Source organism: Simochromis diagramma, unplaced genomic scaffold (genome assembly GCF_900408965.1).
Source record: "Simochromis diagramma unplaced genomic scaffold, fSimDia1.1 OVJJ01000776.1, whole genome shotgun sequence".
NCBI lineage: Eukaryota > Metazoa > Chordata > Actinopteri > Cichliformes > Cichlidae > Simochromis > Simochromis diagramma.
In genome coordinates, this window is record NW_024387296.1 from 134,894 (window position 1) to 143,661 (window position 8,768).

Sequence of the window (8,768 nt, forward strand, 5' to 3'; positions counted from 1 at the left end):
ATGCTTCATTTGTTATCTCTGCTAAGTAAAACATTAATCGATGAAGGTATTTGGATTTCTTTGAAGCACTGAGTGTTTCATGTGGTAAAAATACAATAACTGTGTTAATATTAGATGCTTGCTGTATCTTTATTTTGTCTAGGGTTAGGGTTACGACGGAGGTCAATGTGTGGCTTGTTTTCTTAACAACACATACGGATGACAGAGAAGAGTTTGACTTGGAGACAAACTCATTATCATGATTATCATCAGTTAGCCAACAGCCTCAGTTATAGTTGGAGAAGTAACAGGTTTCGAAACATGGTTCAAAACTGAAGGTCACACATTATTTCACAATACCTGTGAATTTCAAAACACATCAGAAAACACACATCTTAAATGAAGAGAGGGTGTCACTTCACTGTCACTTCACCTCTCTTTTGGACTTTCTTGCTCTGTATGGTTCACTTCATGCATTTACACTGATCTACCATCACTACCTCTACCCGTTGCATTTTCTCTGTCATACCTTCTGCTCCTTCACACATGTATTCTGTCTACTCTCACTATAGAAATGGCTGGGTTAATTTCTCATTCTGCAACGAGAAGAAAAAATGGAAAATACGAAAATATCAAAGAATTGTGTGTATAAAATAAACTTTAACAAATGTATAACCTATACAAACTATAACACAATAACTGATTAATCTGGAAACTAAATATTGGCCAGCCCAGGAATACAGACGCTGCAGCATTAGGATATAACAAAAAAAAAAAAAAAAAATCAGGCTACAGGTATGATACTAACAAATGAGAAGACAAGAAGCTGAAAACCCTTTTCATCAAAGAGACAAGGAAAAAAACCTAAACATAAAACATTTTCACAACCCAGAAGGTCAACGCACAAAAACTCAGAAGTAGGGTCCAAAACCCAGGGATCATAACTTTGACATCCTTCTAGGGCTGGGCAATATGGCCTAAAATCCATAATTTGAAGCACGTGCGGTAACGATATATATCGCGATATATTATTTTCTTCTGTATAACATATTTTCCACACTATAAGGCACACTTTAAATCCTTTAATTTTCTCAAAAATCGAAAGTGTGCCTTATGTATGAATTCTGGTTGTGCTTACTGACCTCGAACTGATTTTGGCGTGCAGAAATCTGTTAAAAAATGTTTTAGTACAACTTTGGTAAGCCGCACTGCTTGATGGGTTGTCAGATGGCTGCCTTTAGGTCCCAAAGTCAAACAAACACTGAGAGTTAAAAACGGTCTAAATTCTTTCATCTTTAATTAAATCATCAGCATTGCTGCTTTACCAGGTGTAACAATTAAGTTTAACATCCAGGCATCTAAGGCAGCACGGTGGCATGGTGGTTAGCACTGCTGCCACACAGCAAGAAGGTCCTGAGTTCAATTCCACCATCAGGCTGGGGTCTTTCTGTGTGGAGTTTGCATGTTCTCCCCGTGTTTGCGTGGGTTCCCTCCGGGTACTCCGGCTTCCTCCCACCAAGACATGCAGCTTGTGGGGATAGGTTAATTGGATAATCCAAATTGCCACTAGGTGTGAATGAGAGTGTGAATGGTTGTCTGTCTATGGCTGTATCCCAATTCAGGGTCTGCAGCCTTAAAGTACGCATTTCAAGGCCGATTATGTCACAGCGGCGAGCCGAAGGCTGTCCCAATTCAAAGGCTGCTCGAAATGCGGCCCTGAAATGCGTCCTTCATTTCCCTGAATTTTAAGGCTGTGGCAGTGTAGACTTCATGGCCCAACATATCCCAGAATGCATAGCGCGTGGATAAATTTGCAGAAAAAAATGGCGGATGAGGGGCGGCCGAAGAGTACGCTTTAAGTACTGAATATTATGTCACTTATTTATGTGCAAATGTTTAATAACGAAGAATATTAAACATTACTGTTGGCCACATGTCGGCAAAGTTATGTGACATTAGTGACGTTTGTACTAACTTGGTTTTACAGCCTTTACTTTAAAATATACGCCGTTCAATAGCTGAGCTTAATCTTACAGAGAATGATCAAAGCTCATGTAGAAACAAACAAACAAATGAACAAAAGATTTTCTCCTTCATTTCTGTCAAACAAAGCTGACACGTTTCCAGCTGTTAGTATCATGGTTGCTAGGCAACCTGGGCAGCGCAACGGAGGCTTTTTTTCTTTTTCTTTTTTTTTTTTTAACTTTATTGACAAACAACAGTATCAGCGCAAAGGAGGCTAGACCATCCCATTACACAAGCCTCGCACTTCCAGCCTTAGCGGTCTTTGAGTACGCGGCCCTTGAGGATCGTTGAGGCTGCGTACTTTAAGGCTGCAGACCCTGAATTGGGAGACAGCCTGTGTGTTGGCCCTGCGACAGACTGGCGACCTGTCCAGGGTGTACCCCGCCTCTCGCCCTATGACAGCTGGGATAGGCTCCAGCGCCCCCCGCGACCCTGAAAAGGATAAACGGAAGCGAATGGATGGATGGATCCAGGCATCTATGAAAATAGAATTTATTAAATTTAAAGATTAACAGGAAGTTAGCTCACTAGTTTCCACCTACACATTTCATACCATGTTCTGACTGAGAGATTTTTGAAACTAATTAAAACGTACAGTTCTGCTACCACTTCCAACATAAATGAAGACAGAAAACTAAACAGCAGTGGCCTTTGCAGGGTTACTGAAGTTGGACTACCTGGTATATAATGTTGTGCTACGTGATTGCTAGTGACACAGCTATGTTAGCATAACATTAGCACAGTGAAGCTGGAGGATGAACGGCAACTTTTTTTCCACTCAATAAAAGTTAACGTGACGGATTCTGGTGGTCAGGGACGAATGCAATCGCATAGCAGCATGCACGTGTCACGGACCTGGTTCCAGGAACTCGGGGTCCGTGGGCAGTGTGGACTACTATTGTTGTTATTATTATTATTGTTATTATTATTATTATTGCTGTGTCTTCTGTACTGCTGCTGTCCTGTGTTCCGTGTTTGTGTACTGTTAGGTGTTTATGGGTGTGTACGTGTGTGAGGGTGCGGTCGTGGCAGGCACTTTCAGGCCTGGTGGGTGTGGCCCTGCCAGCTGACCGGTCACACCCAGGAATCTCCACACACACCTGGCGCCGATCAAGCCTCGTCAAAGGAGCTTCAAAACAGTGTGGCTGAGAGCTCCTCGATGCTGGATCGTTGAGTGACTTCCCGTCAGTCCAAGTTTTATGTGCAAGGTTAGTGCAAGTCTGCCGTTAGGTTTCATACTCACAGCTTCCTTTTGTATGCGTGTTTCCCCAGGAGGAATTGTAGCGACCAGGAGGCAGCACACAGACAGTACATGGGGAGCGGAGACAGAGCACGGAGCATGGGATCAGGGAGAGGACACGGAACGGGAGTCGGAATTGCACTGGGGATGTATTGTTGTTTGGAAATTACATCACTGTAAATAAACGCACTGCCTTCATCATCAAGTCCTGCATTTTGGGTCCTCATTCCTCACATCCCCACGGTCTGCCACACAGACCGTGACAGAACGATCTAGCCAGATGGACCCAGCGGACTTTTTGGAGAGGTTCAGGAGGGAGGTGACAGACAAAGTCAATCGTCGGTGTGACCTGTGGCTGGAAGTGTACGCGGAGGATTTACGTTGTGCTGTGGAGAAGCGGTTGCAGGAAACACTGACTTGTTTTTCCTGGGTGTTGGACAATCGTTTTCCGATTGTGGCGGATTTCCTGCTCAACACCCTTCACCTGCACTCTCCGACCCAGGCTGCTCACCGGCCCGGGCAGCCGGTTGATTCACAGCCTGGCACGCCGGCCCCGTTGTGTGCCTCTGTCAGTGCGCCCCAGGGTGGCTGTGGCTACAATGTAGCTTGCCATCACCAGTGTGTGAATGTGTGTGTGAATGGGTGGATGACTGGATATGTAAAGCGCTTTGGGGTCCTTAGGGACTAGTAAAGCGCTATATAAATACAAGCCATTTACACGGAAACGATGTTCACACTGCCGGCGCTCCTCACCACAGCCAAATTCCCGGACTATTCCTCAGCCGGCTGTGGTGAGTAACATGGACAATTTTTCATTACCAACCTCATCTGTGTCTCTGACCATGGACTGTGTGAATGCCAACCCTGTAGTTCTGTCTGTAGCTCCATCTGCAGTAGCACAGCCATTAGCTCACCCCATCACACCTCAACCCACTCCAGCGGCTTCAGCCGGGCCAGCCAGCGATGGTCCGACAGTGTTCATCACCGCTATGAGTAAACCGGACTCAATTGTTTCTCTAGATCCTGTCATTAAGAATCTAATCGCAGATGAACGGGATGGGACAGTTTCCTTTAACACGGCCCCGCCTCCACGGAGGAGACGGCGCCCGCCATCATACCACCTTTCGTCTTACTCCACTGGTTTTTGAAGAACCCGCTGACTCTGGGCTAGCCGCACAAGGAGCCGCAGTGAGTAAAACAGAATCTGTTGGCGGTGAAACGGTTTCTGCTAGAAAACAAAGAGTAGAGACAGTTTCTCCTGAACCCAAGGACCGCGCCCAGTCGGTGAATGGTAACACAAGGCCCACAGTGGCGAATAAGCTTAAAATTCTGATTGGCCAGAAGATGAAAATGGACTGACAGCTTATTCTGGGTCATTAATTAGCGTAGAGCGTATTAAAAACCGTTTTCCTTACTCCCCATCTGAGGATGGAGCCTTAATTTTTGAGGCTGTTTACCCTTAGTCATTGGACTATGAAAGTGTAAATCTAAAAACTGTCTTTGTGGCTGCTGATCAGCTAGAGAGTCCATTGCTAGAGAGCCCGGTGTTAGAGTGTTTTTCAGCTGCCCAGCCTGTAGCCGTAGCACAGCCAGCTGCCCAGCCTGTAGCCGTAGCACAGCCAGCTGCCCAGCCTGTAGCCGTAGCACAGACTGCTGCCCAGCTAGTCACTCAGTCTGCTGCCCAGCTAGTCACTCAGTCAGCTGCCCGGCGGCCACCTTCAGCTCAGCTAACACCTCCACCACGTTCAGCCCTGCTACCCGTAGCTCAGTTATCACCACAACCAGACTTACTGCAAGATTTGTTACAGTCCATAGCCCAGTCAGTAGCTCAGTTAGTAGAGGAATCATTAACTTTGTCACCTCCTCAGTCAGCCACTCATCTTCACCCTCAGCCAGGGGTCCCAATTGCCTCTGGTCCTGCATCTGCTCCGGCTGGAGGGCCCGAGGAGCCCGTCCCGCCTCAGGTTTCGTCAGCTGGAGGGCCCGAGGAGCCCGTCCAGCCTCATGCCTCGTCAGCTGTTGGGTCCGAGGAGCCCACCCAGCACTACCCGTCGTTAGCTGAAGGTCCTGGAGGACCCAGCCAGCACATCCTCATATCTGCTGACAGTCCGGGGAAGTCTGTTCAGCCGTCACCTGCTGAATCATCCCCTACGACTTCTACACTGTCACCTACAGCATCGTCGCCTGCAGCATCGTCGCCTGCAGCATCCGCATCACCGCCTGCAGCATCCGCATCACCACTGTCAGGTTCCGCAGCGGCCACGCTGCCGTCAGGTTCATCCACGTCTGGTCCTGCCTCGTCAGCCTCATCCACATCTGGTCCTGCCTCGTCTGGTCCTGCCTCATCTGGTCCTGCGGTTGCCACACCATCATCGTACCCAGCTCGTCCTGTTCCGCCTCGCGTCTGCCGGCCGCTTCCCAGGCCTCTAGATGGGCGTCATGGCCATCGAGGCTTCCACGTGGCCGGCCTCCAGAGGGAGTTCGACGCCATCGCTGGCCTCACAGCCGACCTCCAGACCTGCTCTGTCGCCGCCACTGCCTTCCGCATGGTCGGCCTCCGGATTTGTTTTGTCTGCACCGCCGCCGTTGCCATCTGCACGTTTTGTTGCCACTGCCTAACCCACAGCAGGTCCCGCTTGTATTGCCGTCCTGCGGGTCGGCCGCCAGAACTGTGTTTGCTGCCACTGGACCGGGGGGTTGGACTATTGAACTGAGTTTTCCTTTTGTTGGTGTTGTCGGAGAGGTTTTCCTCACATCCCCATGGTCTGCCACACAGACCGTGACAGCACGGGGCAAACTTCAGTCAGGAGAACAACTGAGATTATTCATCCACAATACGAGGTTAGTTATTAATATACTGCAACAACATGGGAATAGAACAGCTGCGAGAGAATTCAACATTAATGAATCAATGTTACAGAAGTGGAGGAAGCGCAGTTTTTGGCTTTCCCCATATTTCAAAAGTGCTTCATCTCTTTGTTATGACTGTCGTCCGTCATAATTTGCAGATGATAATGGCTGTAGCCGCTGCGATGCTTTCGACCAAAACAGGCACAGCTTGATGACATCATCAACATGCGCTATCGCGGTAGAGCGGTATAGAGATTGAAAATGTGACGTCATTCTGGGGTAAAACCGCAAAGGATTCTGGGAACGCATGGCAAGCGGTACTAGCGCACGCAGGCTTTCACATGAAAACAGTCACACAGCGATAAAAAGAAACACAAAAATGGCAAGAAGCTGTTGTATTATTAACTGCAATAGCCGGTCGCATGACAAGCCACGGGAAGCCGACGGGTAAAGAGATTGTTTTTTTTTTTTTTTTTTTATCGGATTATGTCGTGGAAGAGAAATTGTTTATTATTGATTATTATTATTATTTTTAAAAGACATGTTCAATCCTAATTAAACACATCAAATAGCGTGTAGTTATACTCTTTGGAGACACTTTGTCAACTAGTTGGTGTAAAATTAAGTGGGCAGCCGAAAGAAGAAGTAGTCAGTATGAGGAAATTATTCTGGTGAAGAAATAAATAGGTGCAGTGAACGTCTGGCCAGCATGAATCACATGATACACGTGTCAGTTTTTCAATGTTAGTTCCCAGTTTTGAAGCGTCAAACAAACAGTATATAAGCACTGATCTTACTGCTGTTTAGCACCTTCTCACTGGACGGCTGAAGCTACTGGTCGGTGCTGAAAAGAAATCTAATCTATAAATATTCTACATATTCTCCAGAAGGTCTGCTTCAAAATCTGTTCTATTCTTTTTTTTTTTAATGAACGATGTCTTGATGTCTTCTGTTTTTCCACAGAGATATTAAAGATCACCATGAAGCTGCTGACCGTGTTTGTGTTTCTTTGTGTAATGATCCCTCTGATCATTACTGCTCGTGAGTATTAAAGTATAGTGTACATAATGTGTGTATGTGTGTGTGTATGTATTCATAAAAATAACAGTTCAATATAATAAATGGAAATTTAACAATCAAAGTCAAGATCTGATGTTTTAATTTAATTTGAACTTTTTAATTTGAACTTTTATTCCAGAAAAATCAGACAGCAGTGGGACAGAGGATAAGCCACAAGGTGGGTCAAAATTTTAAAAACTCACAGCAAAATTAATCACAGTTCTGTGATGTTGAATGGAACAGCAACACGTCAATGTACTACAAAGTCTGTAGTACAAATGTTGTGTTATTTCAAAATTATTATTTGTAATGTAAATTGAAATCTAAAATTTTATATTAAATATGGCAAAATATTTAATTAAATATATACATTTGAAAAGTGTGTCCATAGAATAAAAAAGAAAGAACACCATGCAAATACAAAATGTTTTCACAGATACATAAACATCATACAAGTGTAATTTGCTTGTCTTTAGAAGACCATGTTGTTGACAAGAGAACCCTGTATCTTTGGCGCAAACGTTGGACTTGCGTTAGATGGCGATGGGTATGGAGAAAGCGATGGGGGTAAACCTGATTTTTGATTTACCACTTTGTTTCTTTCTCTTAATATTTTATAACAATATCCATTCTTTTTTTAAATTAACATAAAATACATATTTGTACAGTGCTGTTAAAGTATACAGGTTATTTTGTTGATACACCATACTGGATATTTTCCTCAGTATACATGTCTTATAGTTTCAGTTAATATTGTTTTCTTTGTGTGTACAGGAAAGAGGTGGACGAATGATATATATATGGTCACCACTGATACCGATTTTGTCTGGGTCTGAAAAAGATGATCCCTGGTCTTCCATGAAAAGCATGGGCCATCAGACAGAGAAGCAAATCATTTCATCCAACCCCCTGAACTATCAGTTTCCCCTTTTACATCTTTACTTATCTTCTTTCGCTGTACTGCTACATAACAAATTTGGCAACAAGTGACACAAACTGGAGTGGACTGAACCGTGTCTTCTAATAGCAACAGCTATTCATTTCTGTTCTTATTATCTTCATCATTAAACTCTTAAGCATTAAATCAAATTGGTCTCTGTGTCTTTGTCACATGTCACTTTTTTTATTGGTCTGAACCCAAACACCAAATACTTTTTTCATCTCTCTTTATTTTTAAATACCTTAATAGAAAATAGCAAGTCAGACCTGCTAATATCTGACTGAGCTCAAAGCATTTAGTAAAGAAGATCCTAAACAATATCCAGAATAAAGTATTAATATTAAGTTGGTCTCATGTAGGGATGGGTATCGTTTAGGTTTTATCCGATACCGGTGCCAAACCGGTACTTTTGAAACGGTGCCGGTGCTTAAACGGTGCTCAAACCGGTGCTTAAAGAATGGAGAACACAAAATTGGTCCAAAAACCTCTCATGTTCAGCTGTTTTTTTGTAAAAAGATAACAATGTTAGCCTTTTCTGCAGCTATGGGGCATATATGATATCACTCTTGGCTGGAAGCAGTGCTTAAACAATGGAAAAAACACAAACTTTGTCCAAAAACCTCTCATGTTCAAATTCAAAATTCAAATTCAAATTTTATTTGTCACGTACACAGT

General features: G+C 44.3%; 1 long non-coding RNA gene across 2 annotated transcripts; it reads left to right on the top strand.

Annotated features, from left to right (window-relative positions):
* The first annotated feature begins 6,861 nt into the window (after positions 1-6,861).
* Positions 6,862-8,242, top strand: LOC120716480. Of its 2 annotated transcripts, none has more exons than XR_005691927.1 (5): positions 6,862-6,984; positions 7,058-7,135; positions 7,293-7,331; positions 7,630-7,720; positions 7,928-8,242. It is a non-coding gene; the product is annotated as an uncharacterized LOC120716480 (long non-coding RNA). The 2 variants fall into 2 exon arrangements; XR_005691928.1 differs by having other exon boundaries at positions 6,891-6,931.
* Positions 8,243-8,768: the final 526 nt, after the last annotated feature.